Source organism: Lepidochelys olivacea (genome assembly GCF_965140295.1).
Source record: "Lepidochelys olivacea isolate rLepOli2 genome assembly, chromosome: 7".
Taxonomy (NCBI): Eukaryota; Metazoa; Chordata; order Testudines; family Cheloniidae; genus Lepidochelys; species Lepidochelys olivacea.
This window is the reverse complement of record NC_140417.1, coordinates 9,272,630-9,294,610: the sequence shown is the minus strand read 5'-3', so window position 1 is coordinate 9,294,610 and position 21,981 is coordinate 9,272,630. Positions and strand designations below refer to the sequence as shown.

Sequence of the window (21,981 nt, the reverse complement as noted above, 5' to 3'; positions counted from 1 at the left end):
GTAAAGGGCAAAGAATGGAAGTCAGGAGACCTGAGTTCTAATGCTGACTTGACCCTAACCTGCAAACTGGGACAAGTCAATAAACTATTGGTCATACTTTAAACGTTGATGTCATTAACAATCCCAAGATTGACCATTTTCATATACAGGTATATGGATACACTACTCTGTCTTTTATTGTTGTCTTACATGTGGTTTGTGGAGATGAAGACTGTCTAGGATGCTTGGTTTCTCTCTTCTCTGTCTGCTTTCTTGTTTGTTTATTGGGCTATTTTGCCGCTTCGTTTTTTGCTTGTTAGCTATCCAGAGGCCTCTGCACATGGGATACCAGTATATATAAATAAAGCTGTCGCGTTATTTATTGTTCTCTTGTATGACTTCTGGTCCCCCCCAAAAAGGGCTAATCTAGGAGCTGACATAGAATAGATAAATGATTATTTCACGGTGTGATGTCTCCATTCCCAGGGCTCCAGTGCCCACTCCTCTTCGTTGTTCAAGTTAAGACAGATCCTTACAATGCCAGTGAAAGCTGCAGGCCTTGCAGAAGTGCATTGCTCCCAGTGGCATTCTCTGTTTGCAGAACTATAGTTCGCTACTAGACACCTACTACTTTTGCCCTTGTATCCAGTCAAAAGACTGCATGTCCCTATATCTCCCTGCCTGGGCCAGATTAACCATATGTGGGCCCGGTGCCAAACATATTTGTGGGCCCCCATGAGGTGGGGGGATTGTCCTCAGTGCGAGGCAGGTGTCCAGGGGCAAGAGCATAGTGGTGGGGGGGTCGGTTCCCGGAGTGAGGCAGGAGTCGTGGACAAGCACAGTGCGGGGTGGTGAGGCAGGGCCTGGGGACAAACGGGGCGGGGCGGACAGGATCCCCTCTGGGGCAGCATGGAGCCAGTAACTACCTCTCTCCTCCAGAGCCGGGTTCTTGGGAGTCAGTTCTCTCTTTCCAGCTGAGCTGCAGCTCCTCCAGGCAGCAGTGGCTGTTCTTCCCACCCTCCTCCTATTGGGATCCAGGAAGTGGGCAAGCTTAAGGATCCCCACCCCAGCCGAAGGGGGGTGTCTACAGGACCTAGAAAACCAAATAATTACGGGGGACAACTAAAGAACAACAGGGACAGGAGTGCGGTCAAAGGGTCAAACGAAGGGAACCGGACGGGGACACCGAGCAGAGAACCCTGGACAGCGCCCACTGCTCCTCAAAGGCATCAAGGGAGTCAGTGGACGCCACCCAGAGAAACTCTGCCCGGAGGAGTGAACGGACGGAGGATCGGAAATAGGCCCCACAGTCACAGGAGACTCCATTGGCCAACCTCCTCACCCTAGTTTTAGAGATGGCCACTTTAGCCAGTGCCAGGAGGAGGTTGACAAGGAGGTCCCGTGACTTAGTGGGGCCACGGACAGGGAGTGCATAGATAAGGAGGTGAGGGGAAAAGTGCAACCAAAATCTTAACAAAATATTCGTAAGGAGCCGGAATAGGGGCTGCAGCCTGGCGCGCTCCAGGTAGACATGCGCCAGGGTTTCCCTCACGCCGCAAAAGGGGCAGGTGTCCGCGATTGGGGTGAACCGCGCCAAGTACACGCCCGTGCTCACGGCCCCGTGAAGGAGCCACCAACTGATATCCCCGGCGGGCCTCGGGACCAAGGTGGAGTATAGACCGGCCCACTGGGGCTCCTCATCCTATAGAGGTGGCAGGAGGTCCCGCCACTTTGTGTCGGGGCGGGATGCGAGGGTGAGGACGTGAAGGGTGTGGAGCACAAGCGTGTATAGATGTTTCCTTGGCGCGGTCTGGAAACGGACCGGCTGCAGCTCGTGTAGCTGGCTCACGGTGGAGGGGGCGGGGAGTGGGTCAGTCGGGTCCACGGGGCAGAGGCCCGATGAAAAGGTCCAGAGGGCCTGGCATGGAGGGTGGGCGGGACCCTTAGGACCCGGTCAAGGTAAACCCGAGCAGCGGGCGGCAAAGCTGCCCTCACCTCCTGAAGTACGCACAGGGGAGTACGAGGTCTGGAGAGCCCCATGCGCTGAGCGAGCATCAGGGGATCCAGCCAGTCTCCCCGGTTGTAGTCCAGGAGGTCTCTGACTCTGGTGTTCCCACCCTCCTGGCGGGGAGTCATTGCAGTTACTCCTGTAACTGGACTTTGTGTACAGTCAGCAGTGTTGATTGGACACTATCAGGTCCACTTTTCGAGTGGACTTTCTGGTCGAAAACCGGACAACTGGCAACAAGGGCACTGGGACAGCGGGCCATGGCCCTGTCACTTATTTTTCCTGCCTTAAGGGTGAGTCAGGGGGTGCGGGTGGGGGTGACGGCAGAGACGAGCGAGTGGCAGGGCCTCAGGGGAAGAGGTGGAGTGAGGGTGGGGCCTCAGGGGAAGAGGCGGAATGGGGGTGGGAAGAGATGGGGCAAGGGTGGGGCCTTGGGGCAGAGTGGGGATGGGGCTTCGGGGGGGGGGCAGGACCACACTTTGGGTGTTAGTAGCCCACCCACTTCTCGGGAGCTTCCGGCACTTCTGTCTGGGAACCATAATGGGCCTCTTCTGATTAAGGGGCCAGGTATGACGGTGCCCTTGTAAACCTTGTAGTCCTCCCTGCACCCAGAGGCACACTGTGTATATATTTTTTTCAGATTCTGATCTTTTTTTCGCCTCTCAGAAAAGCTGCATATGCCCGAAAGGTACAACCGAATTATGCAGTGCCTATGCTGGGAACCTCCCAAGGGCTTTGCAGCCTTCTCTCTTTCTTGCCACATGTCCCTGTTATTCCTGACCCAGGTGGTTGTTCCACTCAGGGCAGAAGTTGGCATCACACCGGTAACAGTCACATTTTCTGTTACTGCTAAAAGGAAAAATGACTCACTGTCTAGTTTCCATCTTGGTTCTTGGGTTTTTTAATGACATGAACTCAATTTTTTACTAAAACCGTGTCAGCTGTTACCCATTCATTTAACTGCTGCAACCCTGATTTGTAACTGATAGAATCTGTGTGGACACCAGAGCCTTACTTCTGCAATGTTGGCAACTCTAATGATTGTATTATGTGTCTCATGATCCTGGGTACTATTCTTAAAGCATCAGCTCCTGGAGTCATGTGATCAGGTGGGACTCTCAGCTTGCATTAAAAAAAAAAAAGTGTGAAAACATGAGCAGAGTGCACCCAAAAGGCTCTAAAGCCAGAAGGCAAACATAGGGAACCAAAAAGATATATTAGAAATCTTGTGATTTTTAAACCAATCTCATAGTTTTGGGGGCCTGACTCTCAGTGTATGAATGTGTGGGTTTGGCGATAGTGTTTCTGCTTCCACTGTAGTCAATAAAACCCATACTTTTAAATCTGCTCTGTAATTTGGATGCCCTAGTGGTTAGAAGTCCAATTTTAGATATGTAAGGCTGCATTTTCAGAAGTGTTGAGCATTTGCACTTCCCATTGATCTCAGCTGGAGTTGCAAGTGCCCAGCCGCTCTGAAAATCAGACCGTAGGTATCTCGATTTGGGGACTTGTGTTAGGGTGCACAAACCCCACCCTGGGCCCAAAGGTGTTTAAAGGACAATACTGGGCCCAGATAACCCCATCCTTCCAGGTTGGTAGAGCATGCTGTGGCTAGAGGAGCAGGTTAAAAGGAGATCAGAAGCCCAGGGGAAAGGGGATGGGAAGGTGAACTGGCTGGAAGGAAGATAAAGCCTTCTCCTGGAAGCCGGATGGAAGTTTGACCCTGAGACGGATCACAGCTCTGATAAGGACCCCAGATAATCTTCTCCAGCCCCGCTTCGAGAACCAGTATGCCCTGCCGGGCTCTGCTCATTTTGGACTCTGTTAAATTCTGGATTATTGGGACTGTAGGGGACCATGCCCCAAGCAAAGGAGGGTATAGGTAGGAAGTGGCCCAGGACAGCACACTAGGCATTTCAGCTTGGAGGATGTTGCCGGTGCAGCTCCTCAAAAGGGCTGGAACCCGGTGGAGAGGGAGGACCCAGGTCCCTCTACCAGGGCCGGTGGAGAGCATGGCCCCAAAGCAGACTGAGACTGTGACATCTTTGGCCAAAAGGTAGGATCCAGATATCTCTGCCCTCCTTTTGCCTGGAAGATGAGAGACTGGAAACTCTAATCAGAGACCAAGGCAGAGGGTGAATTCTCCTGCTGCTAGCTCAGCAATGCTTCCAGAAGGTGCCTTTTGACAAACCTTGCCAATCCAAAAATTAACAATGCAGCATGTCCTTTACAAGATTCAGATCTTGTTCTTGTTCTTAGCATGTGAGCTTGGAAGATTATATGTAATAGCATCCCTCAGGGATGCCTGCCATAACAATATCTGCGGCTTCTCCTGCCTCACTGGCATTGAATTGGAATGAATAGTAGTTCCTTTAATGCCCAGGTCTGAGCAAAGTTCACGTTTTGGGTTGGGGCTAGAAAGCAACTTCCATACCAAGCAATGAAGTTCTAAACTCTAGTAGTATACGATGCAGTCTTCTATATATGCAGGCAGTTTCTGACCATCGCAGCATTGTTTACTTGGACTGGAGAAATAAGATACAGCAAGGCCTAGAGACCAGGGTAGTCAATAGGTGGACCATGTGCCAAATCCAGACCACCAGACCCTTTTGAACAGACCCCCAAATCTTTATATTTACTTATTATCATCACTATTGTTATTATATTTGTTATTTTCTGGAGTCTGGACCTTGTCTATACTTTGACCAAGAAATTTGGACCTTGACAAAAAATAATGGATTAGCCCTGCTTTAGACCCAACGTTCAGTCAGGCCATCAAGGACTGGGAGGGTTGGAGGGGGTGGGGTTTAGTACCAATTCTAACGTATCCCAACCATTGCCCCATGCACAAATTTCTGACTGAAGTTAAGAGGCGTCTCTGTGCCATATGACGGACAGCCTTTCCTATTTAGCAGGGGCAGCCCCAATTTTGAGCCAAATATTTTTTCCCTTCTCTCACTCTGAAAAGTTCTCCTGGTTTAATGTACAACTGTGCAGTTAAAAGCAGACATGCCAAACCTGCAAAAAAACAGCAGAAATTGGGCTTGTTTTTGGCTTAATTGGTTTGTGAGTTGCTTGTTGGCTAGTTTTTGGCTTGTTGTTTGTCTTGTAGCTTGTTGCTTCTTTTTTTTGATGGGCTCCTGGCAAGGGGGGCAAGCAGGGGCAAGGTGGGGGGAGAGAATCTGGGGTACACAGCAGGCCCACCACAGTCCCAGACCTCACGCCGGGGGGATCTAGTCACATAGAGTGTTGGGGTTCTTAAGGATTGGCTTGTTTTGAAATGGGATTAGCTTGATTTTTGGCTTTTTGTGAAAGTCGGGGTGCTCATTTATCGCGTGAAAGTTGGCAACTGTGGTTAAAAGGTGTCCCTGGTTTTCCTCCCAAATGTTCCTACAGATAAATCAAGGGTTAACAGGTGTGCATGTCAGAGGCCAGGTATATATATTTGGCTCTCAGTTGGCCACTGAGATCAGTTTGTCCCCAGGCCCGCTCATAGATGCAAAGAAGCATCCAGGCTTCAGAAATGGCTGGAGCAAGAACTAAACCCAGATCTCCTCACTCAGCGCAGTGCTTTAGACCTCAGGTTTGCACTAGTTTCCGTTGCCCCTTTCTGCCCCGGCACTGTGGGCATGGTGTAGAGCTGAGTACGCTGACTCCAATACTCAGCTGCCCTTTTAAGGGGAATCTGCAGCAGGGCAATGGGTCTGGGTGATATCTAGTATCTGACCCCTAGTGAGAGGGCTTGTTGCCACTGGGCTGTCTCATTCTAAGATAACTTTGATAGATGCTGGGTTTTATTTTTCGTTGGTTAATTTGATCGCAAAAAGGGGTATTGTTTAAAAAAAATCAAAAACTTATTTTTTCTCCCTTTCAAATATCAGACTTCAACATCTTGCATTCCCTGACTAATGCTGGAAGGGCTTTTGTTTCTGAATCTGTAATCAAAGCAACAAACAGTAAGGTCATTTCCTTGAGATTATACGGCAACGGAAGAAGTCAGGGATTGTGTGTCCCCACTTCCACTGGCTCAGATTGAGAGAAAAATACAAATGTTTAGTACATGCACTCTTTGATGTGTAACTTTTTGGGTTTCTCCAGTCCTTTTAAACTACCAGAGTTTGTGGCTTGGAGGTAAGAGAATACATTTATTTCTAATGCTTACCAGCTGCAGATAATGTTGTTTATTGCCGTTGCACTGTGTCCTGACTTAAATAGAATAGAGCTCTGCAGAGGTAAGAGTTACTGGCAGCCGGGGAGCGTGAGGACAACAGAAAACAAGTGAGCTTGCTCTTGGATCCTTTCACGGCACAGACTTAAACATTTGTGTTAGCTCTTTTTCTAAAGATTAGCTCTCCTAACTTTATTGTGAGGAGTGTTTATTTGTTTACTCTCAGCATTTACAGCTGCTTTCCCTGCCATTGTTCTAATCACTGCTTTGGCTTTTTTTTTTTTTTTTTAAATGAAAATGCTAAATCTAAACCAGCAACTTTGCTGCTGGACATCAGGTCCATCCTTTTCGGTTTCACAGATAATGCATTTTCAGCTTTTACCGTGATACACTGCTTAAAAATATTTCAAAACCACGTTACTCAACACGGAGTGAGTCCTGAGGAAAGGCAGTCAGTAACTGGCACAGTAGCCCCTTTCAATTTGTAAATGTTCAAAGTCTCATCAGTAAGATCTCTGCTCCTCCATCCTTGCTGCATCTTATGAAAGGGTTGGCACCAAAGATATGGCAGGGCATATGGAACTCATTAACAGCCTTTCGGAAAGGCCCCTTTGATCAGACACCCTTGTTCTCCTTTAAGAAAGAAGCCTGGAAAGTCCAATTCTGTCAAAACCATTTAAATGGCTAACAATATGTGTGTCACTGGGCAAGCTAGCGCATCAAGACGTAGCTACCCTCAGAAATTCTGTTTGATGATGAAGATGCTCATTAATGGATCATGAGGCTAAATCTTTGCCTTATTCCAGAAGGGTGGTTTTTTCCTGTACTTTTAAAGCCAATTCAGGTGGCCTTCTATGTCATAGCCCTTTTTTATTTTCCCCCCTGGCTTACCTAATGTCTGTTCAAGACTGGCGACTAGTTCTCCTGAGGGACAGCGGCCAAGAAAAAGAGGAAGGCTGCCAAGTGTGGGTGGCACTGAGGCCGGGACAGAAGGTGCAGACGGAGTAGGCAGGGTGAGAAGGGAAGCAGGATTTTGCAGGGGGGAGCCATAGAGGAAGAGAAGGATCCTGCAGAAGGAGTTGGCGAGGCACTGGGGAAGGAAAGGGAGGTGGGGGGAAGGAAGTGAAAGAACGGAGAGGGTGTGAGCAGCCTTCTAGGGAGGAAAGGCTGTTGTGGAGAGAGCAAGGAAGGGAGTCTGGGAAAGGTGAAAAACTGCAGCGAGAGGGAGGCAGTGACTGCAAAGAAAGGGAAGATGCTACAGGGAGCCTGCTGGGAAAGCAGGAATGGGATGGGCCTTGAGGAACCACTGTAGTGCCTCAAGCCCTCCCTCTGCCATGGGCTTTTGAGGCGAGGACAAAAGCAGTGAAGAATCACTGAGGGAGCAAGAGATGCCTCTGAGGAAGTGCAGTGAGCAAGCATGGGAGGTGAAGGGGGAGGCAGGCAGGCAGACAACATATGTGAAGCCATCAGAGAAGAAAGGAAATCTGGGAGGGGGGAAGCAGCATGCCATGGGGGGAGAGCAGATTTAGTCTTTATTTTGTAAGTGCTCACGTATCCCAGCAGGCCGGCAGTTTCCATTTCAAGTGGGTCAAGGATGGTGTCTTGGATGCCGACAATGTTCTCAAAAGTTGAAAAGCCCGGCGAAGTATCCCAACACAAGAGGGGAGGCTGGGCCAGCCTCACTGCTGAGCTCCCACCCGCGGATTAGTTCCGTGAGGTAAGCGCACAGACTTCCAATGAGGCTGCGTTCAGGCAGGGGCAGTGCAATGAGGAAACCTGCCCAAAATGCAGAAAAAACACTCACAGGCCATAGAAACAGCAAGACAGGAAGTCGCCCGTGCTATCAACCACCATAAAATGGGACGTGCCCAACAAAGATCAGGGGTGCATCTCTAAGGGGTACCGCACAGCACTCACAGCCCCAGGACTGCAGGGAGGGGCAGTTGTAACTTTTAAGCCACCTTTGCACCCTCCTAGTCTTGGGCTGCTCTGGGAACTATCGTTGTCCCCTGCATAACTTAGGCCCCCAGAGCTGTCTGTCTTAAGTTATGACGGTCTCCCCAGGGTGCCCTATGGCTAGCAACGCTGCCCAGAATCTGCATAGTGCTGTGGCCCAGCCCCTAGCCTGCCCCCGCCCGAACTTGTGAGGGGGTACTCAAAAGATAGGTTGGTGGCTGTGTTCCTCTGTGCCTGCACCAGAGGAATCGTTCTCCAGCTGATATGGAAATTTAAGGCCCACGTTACGCCATGTGAGAGGGCTGGAGCAGTGACAAGGGGCCAGGGTGGGGGTGAGGATCTTCCCCCCCACACACCCCCTGCCCCGATGCCTCAGAATTAAAGTATTTTGCCAGCCCAGCCTTGGAAGAACTAGATGCAGAGATATTTTTCTGTCATTCATTCTTTCACGCTTGTTTTTGTTTTTAACAAAAACCGGGAGGCCATGCAGTTGACAGGAATGAGCACAGGGCTGGGAGTTGGGTTATCCTGAGTCCCTAGCGTGAATTTTACTGTGTAGATTTCAGGAAGTCACTTCACTTTAGTGTCTCAGTATTCCCATTTGTAAAAGGGGGCTCACAATCTTTACCCAGGGTACCGTAAGAAGGTATGAGTTCAGGTCTGCACCGTGTTTTGAGGCTACACAATACTAAGTAAAACATTAGGGAAAAAGAGCCAGTTACTTTAAAAAAAAAAAAAAAAAAAACAGCAGAGAAATGAGGAATTGATAATCTCTCTAGTGAACACCATTTGGCCACCTAGGTTGCCTGGTATCCAGAGGGTAGAATGGACAGTATCAGTTAAGGGTTTGTCTTCATGGGGAAACTTGCCAGTAAAATTATACCACTCGTTATAGAGCTATAACTCCATCTGTGGACATTCTTATTCCAAAGTTACCACACAGGGAGTTAGTGTGGTATAGTTATTACAGTACATTTCCCTGTATAGACAAGCTCTGAGAGGAGACCGTCTCCAGTGCTGTTACCCTCTCCACGGTCCGAGCTGCGTCGTGATAAACTGCAAACGACAACACTGAGAGAAGCCAGATTTCCTTTTTGTGAAGGGAAGGTATGTAAGATAGGACTGAAAGATTCCGGCCACTAATGAGGAGAAGGGAGTGGAGATGGGGGCTGAGGAGGAGGAGGAGAAGAATCAGTCACAGATACCCCAAAAAGTTGATCTAATAGGATGATGATGATGATGATTAATATTTAGTGAAGGACAGAGAACTTAAGTGATCAAAGCCAGGAATAGGTGACGGGTCTCTTGACTTCCCAGTCCTGTGCCATACTGTTGGTTCTGCCTCTGATGTATCGTATCTGTATCAGCTGCAACTGCTTTGGGTGCTCAAGGGAAGGGAGAAAGTTTTCCTTTTAGCAATGTGCCCTAAACTGGTGTCACTTGGCTATTGCTTAATTATCACAAGAGTTACCCAGTGTCATGAGCTTTTCCATTTGTTCCCAGGAGATTTTGTCATGACTCCTTGGAACAAAACTTTACCATGGCCTCTTGCAGGGTAACGACACCATTACTGTGAGCGTCAGCATTGTGTGTGATAAGTATGCCACGAACAAGCACTGATTTATAAACTGTGTCACTGCCAAGAAAAGCAGATGTTCTGTGAAGTTTTGCATTGACTCAGTATTTATTGCAGATTTGCACTGAGTGCTTCCTATTAATTTTCCTGACTTTTAACTGTGGAGTTTTGAGGCCTACGTTTGTCCCATTTTGCTGTTGGTTTTCCATGTAGATAGGGCCCTACCGAATTCATGGCAATGAAAAATGCGTCACAGACCTTGAAATCTGGTCTTTTGTGTACTTTTACCCAATACTGTATAGATTTCACGGGGGAGACCAACATTTCTCAAATTGGGGGTCCTGATCCAAAAAGGGACTGTGAAGGAGGAGGATATTGCAACATTATTGTAGGAGGGGGGGGTTGTAGTAAGGGTGGCAATACTTCTGCGCTGCCTTCAGAGCTGAGTGGCTGGAGAGCGATGGCTGCTGGCCGAGGACTCAGCTCTGAAGGGAGCAGTGCAGAAGTGAAGGGTGACAGTACTGCGACCCCTCTACAATAACCTTGCAACCGCCGCCGCCCCAGCCTCCTTTTGGGTCAGGACCCCTACAGTTACAGCACCATGAAATCTCAGATTTAAATATCTGAAATCGTGAAATTTACAATTTTTAAATCCTGTGACCATGAAATTGACCACAGTGGACCCTGAATTTGGTAGGGCCATACATGTAGTGTAAAGACATAAGTATGGCAGAACAATAAAATCACTGCCAATGGCATGTATGTACTTATTGTGAAATGTTTCCATTTCCAAATTAAAAGGGGCCCTTTATTTAAAGAAGGACCCCCACCACCACCACCACCCTTCAGAAATGGGCTGTTCCTCTAGGAAGAAAGCTAACCTTTCCCCCCGTCAATCAGATTTTGGAGGATTTCTCTCTCGGGAAGATAAGAATACCTCCAAACATTAGGGGAGCCTATGTGCTGATTGGCTGGAGAGACGGGACTCTGATTGTTGGATACAAAGCTTGGGGTCTAAGGAGCAAGCAATGGGCATGCCGCATTCCCACAAACACACACATACACGATTGTGCTTCAGAACCCTGCCTCAGCATCTTAGCTGTACTCTTTGCTTGGTTTGCCTGTGCAGATGCCTGCTTGCATGCACAAATGTGAAGGTTTGCAGGATGCATACAGACAGTCAACAACATTGGCATAACTGTATTGTGTACATTAAACTAGGTCTATAGCAACAGGAAATGCAGCCTTAGCTGTAGGATCACCTGACAGCATCTGCAGAAATCATTAGTCAGTTACCATTCTAATGGCCTCATATCGCATTAACGTTTCCCTTTTTTTGGCAATATGTGTGTACCGTGTCCTTATTTTGGAATTCTGCACATTCGGTCACTTTGACGGCTCTGGGACTTTTGTTTGCTTGATTTTCATCACAATATGCTTGTCATTAAGGATTTTTTCAATGTCTCTCAAATTCAAGCATGACCTGACTTTCCATTGACTTCAATGGGCTTTGGATCAGGCCCTCTGTGAACCAACAAACAATGACCAAAATAGCGAGTGAGTGGAGAACTAGCTTACAACTGCTGTTTTCTGCACTGTTTTCTGTGTGTGTGTGAATGAGAGACCGAAAGAGTAAAAGGAGACTTGCACATAAAATGCATTGGCACTTGGCCCTGAAAAAATGTAGCTGCCCTGTAGTAAGGGAGACTGCTTGCTGGGAAGGGTTGCTACCTTGCCAGTTTGTTACTATCTCATCTGGTGGGGCTTACACGAAAGTCAGCTGAAGCTATGCAGGAGCCAAGCTTGCAAACGTTTTCAGTAGATGGAACTATTCTGGGAAGGTTTCGAACTATCCAGAGAGCGTTTAGTCCTGCTATTCCAGCCCAGTATCTTCATAGTCAGCCAAATGTAATGTAGCCAAGACTTCTATGCGAAGCATCAGCAGAGAGGCATCTGCACCCGTTAGCACTGAAATAATGATGTCCTCTGCTGAAAACGGCCCTCTTGTTTATATTATTTTTTGAAGATGGCCTCAAAGAGTTGATGATCTCCTAGAAAGGCACAAACACAATAAGATGCCCTGGGAGACCAGTATCATTCAGTCTCGGTTTTGTATTATTTTTTCTGCCTTTCTTTTCATCTAAAATGTTGAGACACTGACTGTTATGAGCTGGGAACGAGGCACTACTCTTTATTTATAAAAAGGCACCATCCCATATACTTTAATAAAGGTGTATTTGATTCCTGTGCACCATTAGTCACTCATAGTGCAATTTCCTAAGGCATTCATGCTGTAAAATCACTCTTATTAATGTCAGTAAATACACTGTGTTCTTTGAGACAGAAAATTGACACGCACTGTACAGCACTTATAAAGAAATTGCAATGGACTCTTACAATCAAGCTGGTTTGGTGAATACAAGGTAGCAAGTGCAGTGGAGCAAGAGGAATAACCGGTTGCTTTGCTGTACTGCCAACTGTTAATACTAAGCAGATATTGGCCTCCATTACGGTAAATATCAAGATGTCAAAGGATAATTAAGGGGGGAAATCCTGGCCCCATTGAAGTAAATGGCAAAGCTCCCATTGACATCACTGGGACCAGGATTTCAGCCAAAGGCTCTTTCATGGCTCCAAAAGCTGGAGCCACATTTGGAAGGAGTTCAGGTTGCGGGGAGGGACGGTGGTGTCTGGAAGCAATGACTTGTTCTTGCTCCAATGAAGTCAATGGAAGTTTTGCCCTTGACTTCAATGGGAGCAGGATCGAGTCCCTGTGGTTAATGGAGACCATGCTCTGGGGTACTGTGGGGAACATTCGGACAGGCGAATTAAGGCCAGGATTGGAATATCCCCAGACACTGGGGAAATTTGCATCTGGAACCTTGAGGATCAGGCCCATTTCTCATTGCTGTAAGTGTTGCAGTGAGCTCCCTTGCTGTGCCGGAGATACCTGTGGTTCCCAGAGAGTCACCAACTTAAATAACTCTGTGGTGAGTGGCACAAAGAGCGAGGGGCATCCAGGAGGAGGCGGGATTGGAGATTCCTGGCTTAGTGCTCTGCACCAGAGGAGGATGACAAGTTGCTGGCTCTGCTGTGGCTGGGATAAAGGTTCTGTGGTTGCTAGGGAAAACTGACAAGGACAGCACCAGTCTACCCTTCAGGACATCATATGAAGCTTTAAGAAATACCAGTGAAGCAAACTGGATGAGCTGAAAAACCAAGTACTTAATTTTAACCAGCAGTACTGCAGAAACAAACACACACACACTGAGCACATATCAGATAGCTAGCTAGACTCCCTATCTAGTTCACTTAAGGGTCCAATTGTGGAGGGTGTATGCACAAATATGTGCATGGGTGCAGATGTGCGGTGTGGGTTTGTGATGTGCATAAAATTGGCAGGTGGAGTTTTCGGGGCCAATTTGAAAATTTAACCCCTTAAAGCTTCATATGATGTCCCGAAGGGTAGAGCGGCACTGCTAAGTTACATCCTTTTTATAAGATAAAATTAAAAATTCTGAGGTTATTTAAGGCAGAAGAACTTGTCCACTTTTCCTTTCCCCATCTAGCTGCACCCATGCCCCTTCTTCACTGGGGACCAGCCACTGCTTTTGTTTCCCCCTCTGTGTGCCTAGGTCGGCCAGCTCTGTACTTTGTGTTGCATCCTTGCATTTTTCCCACCAGCCAGTGCACTTCTGTAAGGCCAGGTGTCATCTGACAGCATTCCATTAAAGTCAGTGGAGCTATGCCGATTTCTGCCAGCTGAGGATCTGACCCTAAATGTCTTCATGACTACAGAAAACAAAAGATCTTAACTGATACTGATTTCCAAAGCAGGCTTCTTGAAAACTTGATGTCTGTTCATAGGCTTTAATATTCAGCTTTGGAATCTTTAACTGCTTCCTGAGTTGCGGACCAGTTGCGAAATTTAAAAATTCCCTTTTAGGAAATTACCTGGGTTATTTCTAGCTATTTAACTCCAGCTCAGAAAGGAACTGTAAGATAAAATTTCGCATCTGTTGGAGTACAGCCCTAATGAACTTATCTTTCTCTTGGTTCGTGCGCATAGCTCCTACTAGAAGGATGGCCGTGGGATTAAAACACAGCACTGGGAGCCGAGAGAACTAGGCTATCTTCTAGCTTTGCCACAGACTTCCTGTGTGACTGTGGCAAGTCACTCATCCTCTGTACCTCAGTTTCCCCACCTGCAAAATGGGACAACACTTACTAACTGGCCAACCTCTTCGCAGCTTGAGTGAATGTCCATACATGATTTCTTCATGAATCTGATTCCTTTAGCCTCTCTAGATTTTGTTGCTGCGAGCTGTGACTGTTGATTCAGAATAAATTGGACGGTTTTTACAATGCACCATAATAGCGTATTGCAGGCCATTTTTCCTGCATAATGTTACATGTTTTGCAGCTTGTATTAGCTATTTGTTTAGCAAAAAGGGCTCTCTCACACTCTGTGCTGTTTCAGAGTAACAGCCATGTTAGTCTGTATTCGCAAAAAGAAAAGGAGTACTTGTGGCACCTTAGAGACTAACCAATTAGAGACTAACCTTAGAGACTAACTCTGTGCTGTGTGCATCTATCTAGTCTCCTTCCCAAGGGTGAAATATTCTCTAGGGCTCTTTGTTCTGCATAGTGTAGCTTAACCTTGTGCAACTAAACTAAGAGATGCTTATGAAAATAGGACTATCCAGTAAAAAAGAAAGGAGTGAGTGAGTGAAGCACTCTGTGCAGTCAGAATCAAATCCTGCAGGCTTTACTCTGGCCTTCTCTAGGCAAAACTCCAATGAGAATTGTGCCTCACTGCAGGATTTGCCCTTAGAGAGGGGAGGGAGAAAGAGAGATGCAAACTGAGGAATCTTGTCTTGAGTATCAAACTTGTGCCCCGACCCACAAACATTTTACCTAGGTGAGTAACTTGAGTAGCCCCACTGACATCAGCCACTTGAGCTGGAGAGGACCCCGGGGAGTTCTTCTTACAGATGGCTGTAAAGGGACTGTTCACCTGAGTAAAATCACTCCCATGTGTAAGTGCTGGTGGCTTGTGGCTCAAATTGCAGGTTATCGTTTTGGAATATTAAGGCATTTGTGTCGGGCCTCGTCTGCACTGTTTTGGGTTTGTATTATTTTGCTAACACTGGTATAGCCATGTGTGCAATAGCTTCATGTAGACATGCTGCACCAGTATAAATCACAGTTATTCATGAGAGCAACACATCTGTGCTAGGAATTGACACTAGGGCATCTCCATCAATGTAGCTTTACTGGCAGCTAAAACCCCAGAGTAGCAGAGTCCCAAGAGAAAGCAGCTATGACGTGTGTGAGTATTTTGATGGTAAATAAACCGTTCCAAATTTTGTCTCAAAATTGTACGCAGCTTCTTTTAAATCTTTTCCTCGTTGCTATTTTTTTAGTGTCTTTACGCACTTATAATTGTAAAAATCAAAGGTGGCTTCATAGTATTTTAAAACACACACACACACGTTTAAAAATATGACTGATAGATCTGCCTGGCTTAACCACATCTGGCTGTCTGTAATTTGTCGCTGGAGATGAAATCTCAGTTTTGTTGAGGGAGTGTAATGAGTTTTTGTTTTATTTTTGACTCAAACCCTCCTAAGACACTCTCTCAGCCATGTTATTTTGTCAGCTTTTTTCACTTCAATTTTTGAGAGGCTTCCTGTTTACACAGCGTCTAAATATGGTGGTTGGGTTTTTTTAGCGTGATGACACAATGATGTCTAAAAATATTGTGTGTAACTACTGGCTGCAAATAGGGAGGATGTTACTGCCAGGGGAGCGTAGCATAAATATCCTGCAGGTTCTACTCTGCCCAAACATTAAGGAGCAGGATATCATGGGGAATTGGTCCACATGGTTAAGAAACGGACTGTTTGCCTTTTAGACTGTATTTTTAAGAACTCATAAAGTTGAGCAAAATATGCCTCAATAACTTGACATTGAGAATTCACCGACATATATGTTTTGCCTGCAAGTGATGTTTCATGAGTGAAATCAAAGATCATTAGTGTTTCCTCAATTTTCTGTTTGTCTTGGTGTAAAAGTTAGCCTAATGTTGAATGAGTGTAAATCCAAAGTGGCTTTCCGGAAGCAACTTGTGATTTACTCTGGCATAACCGAGAGAAGAATATGGCCATAGTCCTTTAATTTTGTATGCACAGGTCTGCCCCTTTACCCATACACTGCACAAGGCTATGGCATGTGTATGTCCCAGCTCTACTTAATGATAATCCAGTTTGCACCGACAAAATTAAATGCTGTGTTGAACCCCCACTGAACAGCATTTAATCCTAGTCTTCCCCTTTGCTTTACCTTGAAAGAGGTAACTGTTATTATCAGAAAGGGATACCTATGTTCTTTTAGAGTAACAGGCGTGTTAGTCTGTATTCGCAAAAAGAAAAGGAATATTTGTGGCACCTTAGAGACTAACCAATTTATTTGAGCATGAGCTTTCGTGCGCTACAGCTATGCATCCGATGAAGTGAGCTGTAGCTCACGAAAGCTCATGCTCAAATAAATTGGTTAGTCTCTAAGGTGCCACAAGTACTCCTTTTCTTTATGTTCTTTTAGTACACTCCTTTTTCATTAAGCATCTGAGTATATCACCTGCTTGCATAAAACCTGCGGGAATTGCTTGTCTGTGAGCTACGACTGCTGCAGAGATGAGGTAATGTGTAAACATCCTGGACAATCGTTCTCCATTCCTTCCCCTCCCTCTGCTTTTGAGTTGCATAAACCTGCATTAGGTAAGAGCTGACCACTTGTGCAGAGAGAAAAAGGGTTTGCTGGTTTCTTTGGAAAACATGAGAATCCAATACCTCTGCAGTTTTCTGTTTGGTTTTGTTGTGAGCTGGGTTCCATGCTGCGCTTTGTTCCACTTGTTTCTTGATTTTATGCAGGAGGTAGGACTGGAAACAAGGGCTTGAGTCTATTTAAGTTTCTCCTTATTTAACTGTTTTCCTATCAATAAATAGACAACACCCCTATCATTAATATCAATGATTGGGTATATATAGTGACATACGCTTTTGCAAAATATAACCGATATAAATGTGCAAAAAAAGCATTTTGATTAAGCTGAAATATATTCAAATTCATATCTATCTCTGAACTGCTTGTAATATCGGTGTCTTGTCTTTGCCAGGATTCATCTTGCAGTAGATTCTTTAATAAGAACTGCCAGTCATACTGTTCATATTAGCAAGGCACAGTGGATAGAAGATGAAAATGTAACTGCAGGAGATGGGACCTGGCAGCTATTAGAGCTGTTGGGTCAAATCCTGATTCCTGCACAGATCTTGAGTAAATCAGTTTAAATAACTGATGAGCTACCGGTAAATAAATTGCATGTATGTACCTGGGAAGCCAGGACTAGCTCCTTGTTAGAATCATAGAATATCAGGGTTGGAAGGGACCCCAGAAGGTCATCTAGTCCAACCCCCTGCTTGAAGCAGGACCAATTCCCAGTTAAATCATCCCAGCCAGGGCTTTGTCAAGCCTGACCTTAAAAACCTCTAAGGAAGGAGATTCTACCACCTCCCTAGGTAACACATTCCAGTGTTTCACCACCCTCTTAGTGAAAAAGTTTTTCCTAATATCCAATCTAAACCTCCCCCACTGCAACTTGAGACCATTACTCCTCGTTCTGTCATCTGCTACCATTGAGAACAGTCTAGAGCCATCCTCTTTGGAACCCCCTTTCAGGTAGTTGACAGCAGCTATCAAATCCCCCCTCATTCTTCTCTTCTGCAGGCTAAACAATCCCAGCTCCCTCAGCCTCTCCTTATAAGTCATGTGTTCTAGACCCCTAATCATTTTTGTTGCCCTTCGCTGGACTCTCTCCAATTTATCCACATCCTTCTTGTAGTGTGGGGCCCAAAACTGGACACAGTACTCCAGATGAGGCCTCACCAATGTCGAATAGAGGGGAACGATCACGTCCCTCGATCTGCTCGCTATGCCCCTACTTATACATCCCAAAATGCCATTGGCCTTCTTGGCAACAAGGGTACACTGCTGACTCATATCCAGCTTCTTGTCCACTGTCACCCCTAGGTCCTTTTCCGCAGAACTGCTGCCTAGCCATTCGGGCCCTAGTCTGTAGCTGTGCATTGGGTTCTTCCGTCCTAAGTGCAGGACCCTGCACTTATCCTTATTGAACCTCATCAGATTTCTTTTGGCCCAATCCTCCAATTTGTCTAGGTCCTTCTGTATCCTATCCCTCCCCTCCAGCGTATCTACCACTCCTCCCAGTTTAGTATCATCCGCAAATTTGCTGAGAGTGCAATCCACACCATCCTCCAGATCATTTATGAAGATATTGAACAAAACCGGCCCCAGGACCGACCCTTGGGGCACTCCACTTGATACCGGCTGCCAACTAGACATGGAGCCATTGATCACTACCCGTTGAGCCCGACAATCTAGCCAGCTTTCTACCCACCTTATAGTGCATTCATCCAGCCCATACTTCCTTAATTTGCTGAGAAGAATACTGTGGGAGACCGTGTCAAAAGCTTTGCTAAAGTCAAGAAACAATACATCCACTGCTTTCCCTTCATCCACAGAACCAGTAATCTCATCATAAAAGGCGATTAGATTAGTCAGGCATGACCTTCCCTTGGTGAATCCATGCTGGCTGTTCCTGATCACTTTCCTCTCATGCAAGTGCTTCAGGATTGATTCTTTGAGGACCTGCTCCATGATTTTTCCAGGGACTGAGGTGAGGCTGACTGGCCTGTAGTTCCCAGGATCCTCCTTCTTCCCTTTTTTAAAGATTGGCACTACATTAGCCTTTTTCCAGTCATCCGGGACTTCCCCGGTTCGCCACGAGTTTTCAAAGATAATGGCCAATGGCTCTGCAATCACAGCCGCCAATTCCTTCAGCACTCTCGGATGCAACTCGTCCGGCCCCATGGACTTGTGCACGTCCAACTTTTCTAAATAGTCCCTAACCACCTCTATCTCCACAGAGGGCTGGCCATCTATTCCCCATGTGATGCCCAGCGCAGCAGTCTGGGAGCTGACCTTGTTAGTGAAAACAGAGGCAAAAAAAGCATTGAGTACATAAGCTTTTTCCACATCCTCTGTCACTAGGTTGCCTCCCTCATTCAGTAAGGGGCCCACACTTTCCTTGGCTTTCTTCTTGTTGCCAACATACCTGAAGAAACCCTTCTTGTTACTCTTAACATCTCTTGCTAGCTGCAGCTCCAGGTGCGATTTGGCCCTCCTGATATCATTCCTACATGCCCGAGCAATATTTTTATACTCTTCCCCGGTCATATGTCCAACCTTCCACTTCTTGTAAGCTTCTTTTTTATGTTTAAGATCCGCTAGGATTTCACCATTAAGCCAAGCTGGTCGCCTGCCATATTTACTATTCTTTCGACTCATTGGGATGGTTTGTCCCTGTAACCTCAACAGGGATTCCTTGAAATACAGCCAGCTCTCCTGGACTCCTTTCCCCTTCAAGTTAGTCCCCCAGGGGATCCTGGCCATCCGTTCCCTGAGGGAGTCGAAGTCTGCTTTCCTGAAGTCCAGGGTCCGTATCCTGCTGCTTACCTTTCTTCCCTTTGTTACCTTTGTTCTTCAGTTCCAAAAGCCCAGGCCTCTACCTCTTGAGCTAAAGATGATCTCCCTTAGTAATGCCCCTTTTTATTTCCTATGACACTAGAGGGTGACATTTGTAAGCTCTAGGCCAGCAGTTCTCAACCATCAGTCCAAGGCCCCCCTAGGGGGCCACGAGCAGATTTCAGGGGGTCCGCCAAGCAGGACCAGAATTAGACTCACTGGGTTCCAGGGCAGAAAACCAAAGCCCTGTGCCCAAAGCTGTGCCATCTGGGACTGAAAATGAAGCCTGAGCAACTTAGCTTCACTGGGCCCTGTGTGGAGTGCGTCCACAGGCAATTGCCCTGCTTGCTACCCCCTAATGCTGGCCCTGGCTTTTATATGCAGAAAAACAGTTGTTATAGCACAGGTGGGCTGTGGAGTTTTTATAGCATGTTGGCGGTGGGCTTAGAAAGAAAGAGGTTGAGAACCCCTGCTCTAGGGGACAAGGCCAGTCTTTTTTGTTATCTGTAAAAACAACGAGGAGTACTTGTGGCACCTTATAGACTAACAAATTTATTTGGGCATAAGCTTTCGTGGGCTAAAACCCACTTCATCAGATGCATGGAGTGGAAAATACAATAGGAAGATAGATATATATAGCAGTACACGAAAAGATGGGAGTTGCCTTACCCAGTGGGGGGGTCGAGACAAATCAATTAAAGTGGGATATTATCAACAGCTTGCAAAGGGCTTTGGGATCCTTCTGGAAGACTAATCATAAATTAGTCACTATCTCTGGCCTTCCGGGCTTTGCAAGCTGCAGTGTTGAGCCCCGCCATGGAAACCATGAGGCTCACTGTGAATGCAAGGTCTCCCTGTACAGAGCAGCCTGTATGATTGAGGATGTGATAGAGATGCCACAACAATCGCAAGTCAATACACTCTATCACTGAATGCTCTTGTTCTGTTCTGTGCTAAATAGTCCAGATTTAACTTTCTAAAATTCTGCAAATTCATCATTGCATTTTTGAGATAATATAAAATGCATGAAGTTCAGAGAATCTTAACAACCACAAGATGCCTGATTCAAAGGTTAATTGTATCATTAGTTTAATTTTAATGAATTGGAAGAAGAGTCAAGGATGGATTTATACCTCTAACTATTTAATGATTTTTGAAAAATCTCTGTGGGTAGAAGAGAGGCCTGTCTTGTTGTTAGAGCAGGAATCTTGAGATTTGGGTCCTGTTTCTCCTATGTGGTCCCGAGTATGTCATTTGTGGCTTGTTTTTCTAAGATGCTAAGCACCGACAGATGCTATTGACTTGAAATAGAGTTGTGAGTGCTCAGCACTTCTCTGAATTAGTCACTTAAGCTCTGTGTCTACATGTCTCCATCTATAAAATAGGGGATCTCACTTACTTACTTAACTCAGAGGCATGTCGTGAGAGTTAATTGCTTAACATTTTTAAAGTGCTTCGAGATTCGCTGTTGGATGGCGCAGAGTGCAAATGGAGTGCAAATGATTGTGATAGCTTTTACACTTGAATCTTTGAGGCAGCTTTCCATGGCACAATGTTTTTATATTAGAGAGAGAGAGAGAAGAAATGTTTTTAGTTACCAATAGATAAATGCGGCAATTACAGCTGTCAGAAATGATTAACGTGATTTCATTGGGTAAAAATGAGCAATTAGGCATTGCCATTATTTATGCTATCTCAGTGCAACAGATGGGGCTGTGACTTAAAAACACTAATGGATCAGACGCTTCACAACGGGAGCAATTGGCAGCAGTATGTCAGAGGCAGAAAAAGTGTAAGTTGATGAAATGACTAATCTATGGTAGCATGTGTGTTCATAAATAAATCACAATGGCTTAGTGACAAATGCTGCTGTGATCAGATTGTAATGGATTTAAGGGCTCCAGACAATGCAGATAAATCACATACAGAGCTCCTTAGGAGCAGGGAGTAGAACCCTGGATTTTTATCTCCTAAACCGAAGGTCTATAGCAATTGAGCTAAAGGAGATCCACCACGGCCAGCAATAGCTGTAAGCCACACATCCTCTTTGTGGGCCTCTCAGTAATGGATCTCTCTCTCTCTCTCTCAATAGTTATTTCTTTAATTTAGGCCTGGTCTAAACCCAGTTTTTGTACTGTATGTTGTCTTATACCAGCATAGTGTATTCCCCGTCCTGTATGTCAACGAGCTATAGTGATATAAGCGCATTTATACTGGTATTTGTGTGTCAATAAGGCCTTATATTTTTAAAAACTCTTTACATGTTTCACCGTCTCCCACATCCAGGCTTTCTCAGGCTTTGTCTATGGAGGGACTTGTCATGTCACCGTTTTCGGGTAGAATCCCAGCCCCATCTCAGAGTGCAACGTATGGGCTGGATCCTCAGGTGGTGTAAATTGATAGCCCCACTGACATCAACAGAGCAATGCCGATTTCCACCAGCTGAGACTCGGGCCCTAACTCTGTTACTGTCCACAGAGAGATCAGTCATTTGTAGGGAAAGAACTATTGTGTTCACAATGTTTAATTAGGAAATCCCTATCTTAGAAATCCACCCTCTGTCTATGTTTAGAGCTGCAGATTTATTGCCTGTGAGAAGCTCTGTGCCTTCAGGAGAATGAGTTATTCTGAGGGCATGATTAAAAAATATAAAAGCCAGGTTCCCTTTACCAGCTGTAATCTTCAGAGTAC

General features: G+C 46.0%; 1 protein-coding gene across 4 annotated transcripts in view; it reads left to right on the top strand.

Annotated features, from left to right (window-relative positions):
• Positions 1–21,981, top strand: part of FRMD4B (FERM domain containing 4B) — a 196,601-nt gene that overhangs the window by 87,406 nt on the left and 87,214 nt on the right. The window contains exon 1 of one of the 4 annotated variants that reach the window (XM_084633679.1): positions 6,034–6,118. The exons of the other annotated variants lie outside the window; for them this stretch is intronic. The gene's annotated coding sequence lies outside the window, so the exon portion shown is untranslated. Of the gene's footprint in view, positions 1–6,033; positions 6,119–21,981 lie in introns of those variants that run through there. 4 annotated transcript variants of the gene reach the window in all.